The 8017-nt window shown below is 37.9% G+C and overlaps 1 pseudogene; it reads right to left on the reverse strand.

Annotated features, from left to right (window-relative positions):
- Window positions 1-228: 228 nt before the first annotated feature.
- On the reverse strand, window positions 229-7508 carry LOC105818834 (annotated as a pseudogene).
- Between the last annotated feature and the right edge of the window lie 509 nt (window positions 7509-8017).

Raw genomic sequence — 8017 nt, forward strand, 5'->3', positions numbered from 1 at the left:
TTTATTGGGGACTCCTGCGGAAGGGGAGAAGCTAGGGTGGGTGGGTTGATGGGGTGACAGGCTTCTCCTTTTTAATTTAGTGCATGTTGCATGGAGGTTAGGATGTGTAAGAACAGCTGTAGTAGTGAGAGGAAAGGAAGAGAGAAGATCATAGAATGGACACATTCCTTAGAGAAGGAATCCAGGACCAGCATATGGGGACTGGGGGTGAGGAGGGAAGGTACCCTTCATATAGGAGACTTAACCAAGGTCACTGTTTGATGTCAGCTTCCCTAACCCCCACCTGCCCCATCCCAGTTCATGCCCTACATGCCTGCCCTGTTAGTTCCCTCAACTTCCATTGCAGACGAGGGGGATGAGGATGTGGGGGGTGGTGACACCCTTCTACGCTCCAGCACCCTTGCCAAGGAGAATTACTTGCTCTGACCTCCCAGCCAGGATCAGGAAGCCCAGGGTGCAGGCAGGAGCACAACTGTGCCCCTCATCACCCCTCTGCACATTCTCCCCGACCCTGGCCCCTCACATGAGGTTGCAGCTCTTGGCTCGATCCTTATGTATCTCGCCCTCATTTCCCCGGTCTGGCCGTCCCGACAGCTGAGTAGAGCGCTGCAGTCCCTGACGTGAGTCAGTACAGCGCAGCTGCCTATGACCACGGCCAAGGGAAGCCACCGTGGCCACGTGGAAAACGTCCCTGACACTGCGCTCAGAGGACCGGGAGGAGCACTCAACGTAGGACACGGCCCCCACCTGCTTGGCCAGCATGGAGCCCTGCTCATGTGTCACAGGGATAAGCCTCTGCTTGGACAGCTCCCTCAGTGTGACCAGGTCAGTCCGCATGTCCAGTTTACAGCCAACCAGCACAACCTTGGCATTGGGGCAAAACTCCTGAGTCTCCCCTTGCCACTTCTTGAGGACATTGTCCAGTGTTTCTGGTCGGCTAATGTCGAAGCAGATGAGCACAGCGTCAGAATCAGGGTAGGCCAGAGGCCGGACATTATCATAGTAAGAGGAACCTGAAGTGTCCCACATGTTGAGCTCAATGCGGCGCTTGTCCATCTCAAAGCTCGCGATGTAGTTCTCAAACACGGTGGGGACATAACTCCCGGGGTAGGCGTCCTTGGCGAACACCTGCAGCAGCGCCGTCTTGCCGCACTCTGCGTCTCCCACCACCACGATCTTGCAGCGCCGCTCTGCCCCTCCATAGTCCCGGCTACGCGCCGGCCCCCGACGCCAGCCCCCTCCCGGGCCCCGCCGCCGCCGCCTCCGCTGCCGCCTGATTTTAGCAATTTTAATATTTTCTACATTAACAGTTGTCTTAAAAGTACAAAGAAGAGGTGGGAAAACACTGTATTAAGCAATCTAGAAGTTCTTTCTAAAGGAAATGTATGCCTATCATGTTCTTCTCTTTGTGATAAGAAATACAAAGATGTAAAATCTGGATCCTATCCTTAAAGAGATCTTCTTTTATTCTGACATTGTTTGAAGAGTGGGATTGAAATAGTTTGGAAAAGGGATCTTTCTAGTGACAAGATTTTTAAAGCTTCAGAGAACATTTGAGAGATTAAAGGAAGTGTTTGGAAGAGTTAACTGGAGGAATCCTATGAGTAGGACTGTGTTTCACATACACGTTACCTAACATGTACTGTTTCAGATCCATGTTACCTCCAAGAGTGGCCCTCATCCTTAGGATGGGGACTAAGGATTTAGTATTTTCATTCTTTAGTCTGCATAACTTTTCAGTAAGGGGATTCAATAAGCAGGTATTAGCAAGGTAATTTGGAGATTTTTAAAAAAGGCTCTGTACAAATACCAGTAATAATAACAACAGCAGACATTTTTGAGCACCATTTTATAATTTTATTTAACCCTCAGTCCCACCAGTAGATATTTTGTATTCATATTAACCCTATGAGACAGACTTATTTATTCTCTTTTACTGAAGAAGAAAATAAATTATACAGACGTATTGTTACACCAGCAAGGGATAAAGTCAAGATTTGTACTTAGGTTCATCTGGTTCTTAAAATTAATACTATTTGAATGGGAAAACAGAATAATAAGCTCCATGTCAAAAATTAAAAAAAAATTTTTTAAGAAATGTTCAAAGAGCTTCATGTTTTAAAAAGAGAACCAGATAAAGTTTCTAGGATTTATGTGAAATTTCATTTGCTTGGAGCCCAGCAAAACACTTTCTACAACTTGGCATTTAACAAAGGTTTGAGGCTTCCTCTATTTATATCTAAACTGATTTTAGTGGCAAATATTTAAATGCTAGCAAATATTGTTCTTCCAAAAAGAGAATATCAATCAACAAATTTAAAAAAACATTTTTGGAGTAATATGTTTTTGGAGTAACCGTTTTTGGAGAACTGAGAATAAAATCCTTCATGTGGAAACTATTCCTGTAGCTAAATAATTTAAAAAACACATTAGGAGAATAGAGTTATGTCCTTTTTAAAAGATATGTTTTCAACTGAGGTGAGAGAAAAGCTGTGGTTGTAAGAAAGTATTTCACAGAAGAGATGGGTTTTGAGTTGAACCTGGAAAGAGGAAAAGCATAGCAAAGGCATGTGGTAAGGTTAGGAGAAATAAGACATGTTTGAAGGACAATTTGAATACAACAGAGAGAACATTTATTGTGGAGAGTAACAGAAGAAAGATATAAGAGGTTTGTATACATATTTATCTCCTTTAGGATTATCTCTGTTAACCACCAGACATCTTCAGCTTCTTCTCTCTCTATTGTCCTTGGTACATAACCAGGAAATTTAAACTAATTTGTATATCAGGATACACAAAACACCAGAAAGTTAGCTAAGCTCTGAAAATTACATAACCCATTCCAAAGCTAACCACAAAAGACTTTTGGATTTTTTACTATATTGCATTATTTATTCACCCTCTCCTTCCTAGTGTGTGAATTTCGAAGAACTGCCAGTGTATTAAAAATGAAAAGATTTCCAAAAGAAAAAACCAGCACCTTCCCAACAGCAACACTGTATTTTTATACCTGTATCAAGCAACTCTTTTTTTAGCTTATCATTTTGTGAAACATTTGCTTGTAGAATAGTTTATTCATGGCTTCCCATGTTGCAATAATTAGAAACAATGGCTAGTGTTGGGTAAGGAACATTTGAGGCCATCCTGGCTCTCCAGAAGCAAACTGAGAAATAATCACTGTGCCTAGAAGATCTCAAAGCAGGTAGACCAGTACTCAGGAGCCACGGGGACAATTCCACCTCTGTTTTCTCTGTTAGTGGGGGGCACTGAGGTATATGTTGGGTGGTGTACAGGGGCGGGAGTAGATTTCACTTACAAAAACAAAACTACAACAAAAACTATTTTTCTTTTCAGATTTCTGCGTATGCCGGCATAAGGAGACCAGGACAAGTCTAGCAGGGAACCTTTGACAATATTGGCACTATATTCCTGCTTGATCTTGTAAAGCACATTTCAGAAGCCCAGATGGACACCCAGTGTGTGTAATTAGCAGCATGCTCAGAGGGATATACAGCCTCATGCCTCACGTTTCTTTATTCTATTGACATTTATTGATTTAGATCTTTGAAATGTTCTCCGTCTCCAGCCCAAAAATCAAAGATTTCTCTTGGTGTCAATGTTGAAGTATGTTTTTGAAATCCTGAACTCCTGATCTTTTGCCTCTGTTTCCCGCATAAAAATTTAAAATTGTCTCCCTATGATGCATTCAACATTGTTGCTGTCAAAATAAATGTTGTATAATTCCTTTTCAGAATTATTTATTGAACTGACATTTCACTCTTTTTCTTCCTCTTTCAGAAAATTGATAACATGGAAATTCAGATAATACATGGTACATATTGAAATATATATTTATTGATCTATCCTATTCAATGCTGAGAAACTGACTACGCAAAAGTCCAATGGCCAGCTTACCTGACAATAGAATTCTGACCTATAAGCTCTGCAGTGGCCGGTCCCAAAGAGTCAGGACTTAGGCAATAACTGCTAGTGCTCTTACTTTTTATTTCCACTGCCAGCTCAGAACCAACCAGAGAAAGCTAAATATACTCTTACTAATCACAAGAGTGCCTCACTTCTAGTTAGCCTGTCACCCCCATGTTAACAGCCTCCAAACAGGGCATGAAGCCTTCCTATTTTTTCCACTATAAAGCTTCCCCACTCCCTGGCCTGACTTTCAGTTTATATCAAATTCAAATGATGGTGTCTGACTCCCATGCTATAGTAAACTCTGAATAGACAGCCTCTGTTTTTCCTCATTTGAGTTGCCTTTGTTTATGTCCAAAATGTTCTCCTATTAAGGCCCTGAACAGCCCAACATACAGTCAAACAGCTCTGTAGGTACCTTAAAATATACATTAGATTTTGAAAATAACTTTCAGGCACCAAACAGGCACCGATCTTGTCCATCCATTCTAGAAATATTCAGAGTAAAGATAGTAAGAAATAGAAACCAAGACATATAATGATATACTACTCTGACTTGTGTTATTGATTGCTACTTAAATCTTAGTATCACATGTTTATTCTGAATTATACCAGAACAAAACAACGACTGCAGCCGCAAAACAAAAAGAAAAACTCTGCCTTTTGGAAATCAAAGTCAGTGTGAGTGTGAGGAGCTATGGGTCGATGGCAGTGTATGGCTTCTTATTAAATATCTGTCATCGTATATTGCTGGAATTTCAGTTAGACTGCAATAAAAGTCTGTTTCATTAAAGACTTGCTTATGCCTCACTTAATCTTATCCCCCAATGTGACATCTTTTGCCATTAGTATCGCCCTACTTATAAAATAACTAGTATCCACAATACAATTCTCACTTTTTATTAACAGACCATGTTCATTCTCTTCTCAGCAAAATTATACTTAAAGATTGTGATGTAGTTAGATTTTGTGTTCTGCCACTCATGATCTCCTCTCATTGTGTCCTTTAACCCTCCCCTGCCTTTAGGATTTCTCTATTTCCTATTTGAAAACCTGCTCTTGGAAGATCTCATAAGTAAGTGACATTGCATAACTGAATAGGTTGTGGTAGCCTTCAATATTTTGTTATTTCACAGGAAATAAAATACCTTTAGGACTTTTGTACTTAATAAGCACTCAATAAGTATATTTTGAGTGTGTGTATGAATAAATGAATATAACTTACATAAATATCTAATTATTGCAACTCTCAGGCTTTCACTGAACAGAAGAAAAAGAGTTTTGGGGGAGTCCCATAAATAATGTTATGTAATATTCAAATTTATTTAAGAATAAAATCATACACATACATATTCAAAAGATGCTTCTGCAGCTCAGAGCATCTTATTCACCAATGGATTTGTAAATATTAGAAATACCACTCATTTTTAGATGATTATATCTGTAGTAATTCTTAACTAGTTCTGTTAATAAAAAGATCCAATGGGTGAGAATAAAATAAAATGATAAAATATTTATATTAGGCTATCAGGTGTTTGTGAGTGTATTTTTCAATGGTGTTTAAATGCATCAAGCTTGGAACTCTAATTATCTGAAAATTTTTAGCCACACTTTTAAGATTTTACTGTCTCAGTACATTGTCCTGGCCTGCCTTAACCGCATCCATTATCTTCTTCCCAAATGCATTGTATTACCTTTGACATGAGAGTGAAGGACCAAGGTATAAACAGACTTGATCTCTTTCTCCTTCCTTGACAATTCAAGGAAGTAATTATATTATCTTGAGAATAGCTTGCATTTATCCAAGTGCTAAATGAAGTGAGTTAATTGACTGTCAGTAAGAAATTGAAAAAAATATATTTTTAAAGAATAATATACTCAGGAATCATAAAGTTAGAATTCCAAACTCAAAAGCATTTGGAGATAATCTAATAGAAGCCCTTCATTTTATGGTAAAGGAACTAAAGAATAATTGAGAATTGACTGAACATTGAAAACTATCCTCCGTGAAAACACGGAGGAAGTGACAGGTCAATATCTCTGATAAGGACTTGCTTAACCCATTGAAAAATTTCTTAGTGGCCTGGAGGTTTCAGAAATTCAGGCTCTTCATTTTTAGTGCCAAATAAATAGGTGAAGGGATTCTCACTTGCCATTGCTTTCAGCTGTGTACAGATTTGGCCCCATAATAAGAGAAGTGAGTCATTTTGCCTTTGGGTCGTGACAAAAATATTTTGATGGTAAAGAAAAGGTGAGGGGATTTGAAATTTTCAGTAGCCATAAACCAAAGATACAGAGGTCTTGCTTGGAAATAATGCTAGAGAAAATATATTACCATTGACACTTTCCATAGTGTCAAAGTACCTCATTTTCAATGTAAAAGAGGGAAAATGGTTGTAATGCAAGGTCCTATCAATGTTAGAGAGATGGTAGAAGGAAATGTGAGCTCCCAAGAATAATAACTAGGTAAATTTAGAACCAGAGTCTAATATTTGGAAGGAAGAACATTCAGAATTGTTTTTTGAATTAAGCATATGGTAAAAAATATTATTCCTCTAGTAAAGAACATTTTGAGCCTTCAAAATGAAGATTATGGCAATGACTGTAAAGTGATGTTAGCCTTTCCATAGCAGTTGAACATTATACCATTGTTTCTCCTTCTACTATATCTCTTCCTAAGAAGCCTCAAGTTCCTCCAAGGAGTTATAATAAATGACATTGTTGAAGAGGTAGTCAAAACAAAGAATGGAAAACAAAGCCAGAGATCACTTTTAGAATTAGACAAATTTCCAGAGCGAGGAGAAGAGTTACAGCATAGGACAGAAAGGGGTACTTTTTAATCTTAAAAAGACAGGACAGAATATCTGTTGAAAATCTATTTCCTGAAAATTTAACCTGGTTAAATGTGCTATATATTTCTGCATCATTATGGAATTCTCCAAAATACCAAACTCAAGTGTCTAACTTGATAGGAGGGGCAGGTAACTAAACTGAACTTAAATTTAGGAGTAAAATTCAGAAGAGAAGAAAAGAATTAATAGAATCCCATTGGCAATTACCAGAATACTGTCCCAAATTTAGTTCCCTGTCATTCCATCCAGCTAAATGGAACACTTTACTGGCTACCTAAAAGGGGAAAAAAAATCGACCTCTATGTTATGGTTTCTTTTATACTTTTGTGCACAAACTGAACATTTAAAAAAAATTCTTATTCTTCTGTGAACAATAATAACATTTTTATACTTATTTTTTGCCTCTCTTTTCTCACCATAGTGTTAAAACATCATCTTGGAAGAAAAAAATCAATTTTGTGTGCCAATGTTCCAATGTTCTTAGATACATTCGAGAAATGTAATTTTTAGGGCTTGCTGCCCAGGACTGGTGCTTCTGGAGCAAGAGATTGAGATTATATTGCCCTGATGTTCAGTTCTTTGACTGTACAGGATGGCGTAGGTGGATCAAAGGGACCTGATGGGAACTATGGGAGGGACACTTGCATTATGTGTCATCCATTATCTAACCTGATTGTCCACTGTGTGCATGTCTGACTCCAGGAGCATGATCTGTGTCAAATGGTCCATCCAGCCATGAGAGGGCTATCACTTTTGATAATAAATTGACTGGACAAACTAGGAAAATCCAAGTTAGCACACTATCTACACATTTCAGACTTTCAGAAAAATTATGCTTTTTCAAAAAAGTTTTTCTTTTTTACCTTTCTCTAATAAAATAAATAGATAAAAAATAAAAATACCTACAAAGGTATTTTGACTATTTAGATTCTTAGATTTAAATCTTCTTACCAGTGGTAAAAAAAAAAAAAAAGAAAAAGAAATACACAAATTCAAAAATAGTTCAAAATAATTTTTACAGGTAGGAAAAAAGAATGCTTACCTAGATTAATGTGACCTTACTATTATCTTTAATTAAATGTTTGAGTTCATATGAAGAAGTTTGAGGAAGAATGGTAGTAGATTATAGAAACATTTGATACAAGCTCCATAATAGAAATATTGAATAAAAGAACATTTGGTTTACTGCTAAATATTTTAGGCAAAGAGAATACCACATACAAAGACATGATAGAGAA

The sequence above is a fragment of the Propithecus coquereli genome, unplaced genomic scaffold (assembly GCF_000956105.1).
Source record: "Propithecus coquereli isolate 6110/MARCELLA unplaced genomic scaffold, Pcoq_1.0 Scaffold456, whole genome shotgun sequence".
Lineage (NCBI taxonomy): Eukaryota > Metazoa > Chordata > Mammalia > Primates > Indriidae > Propithecus > Propithecus coquereli.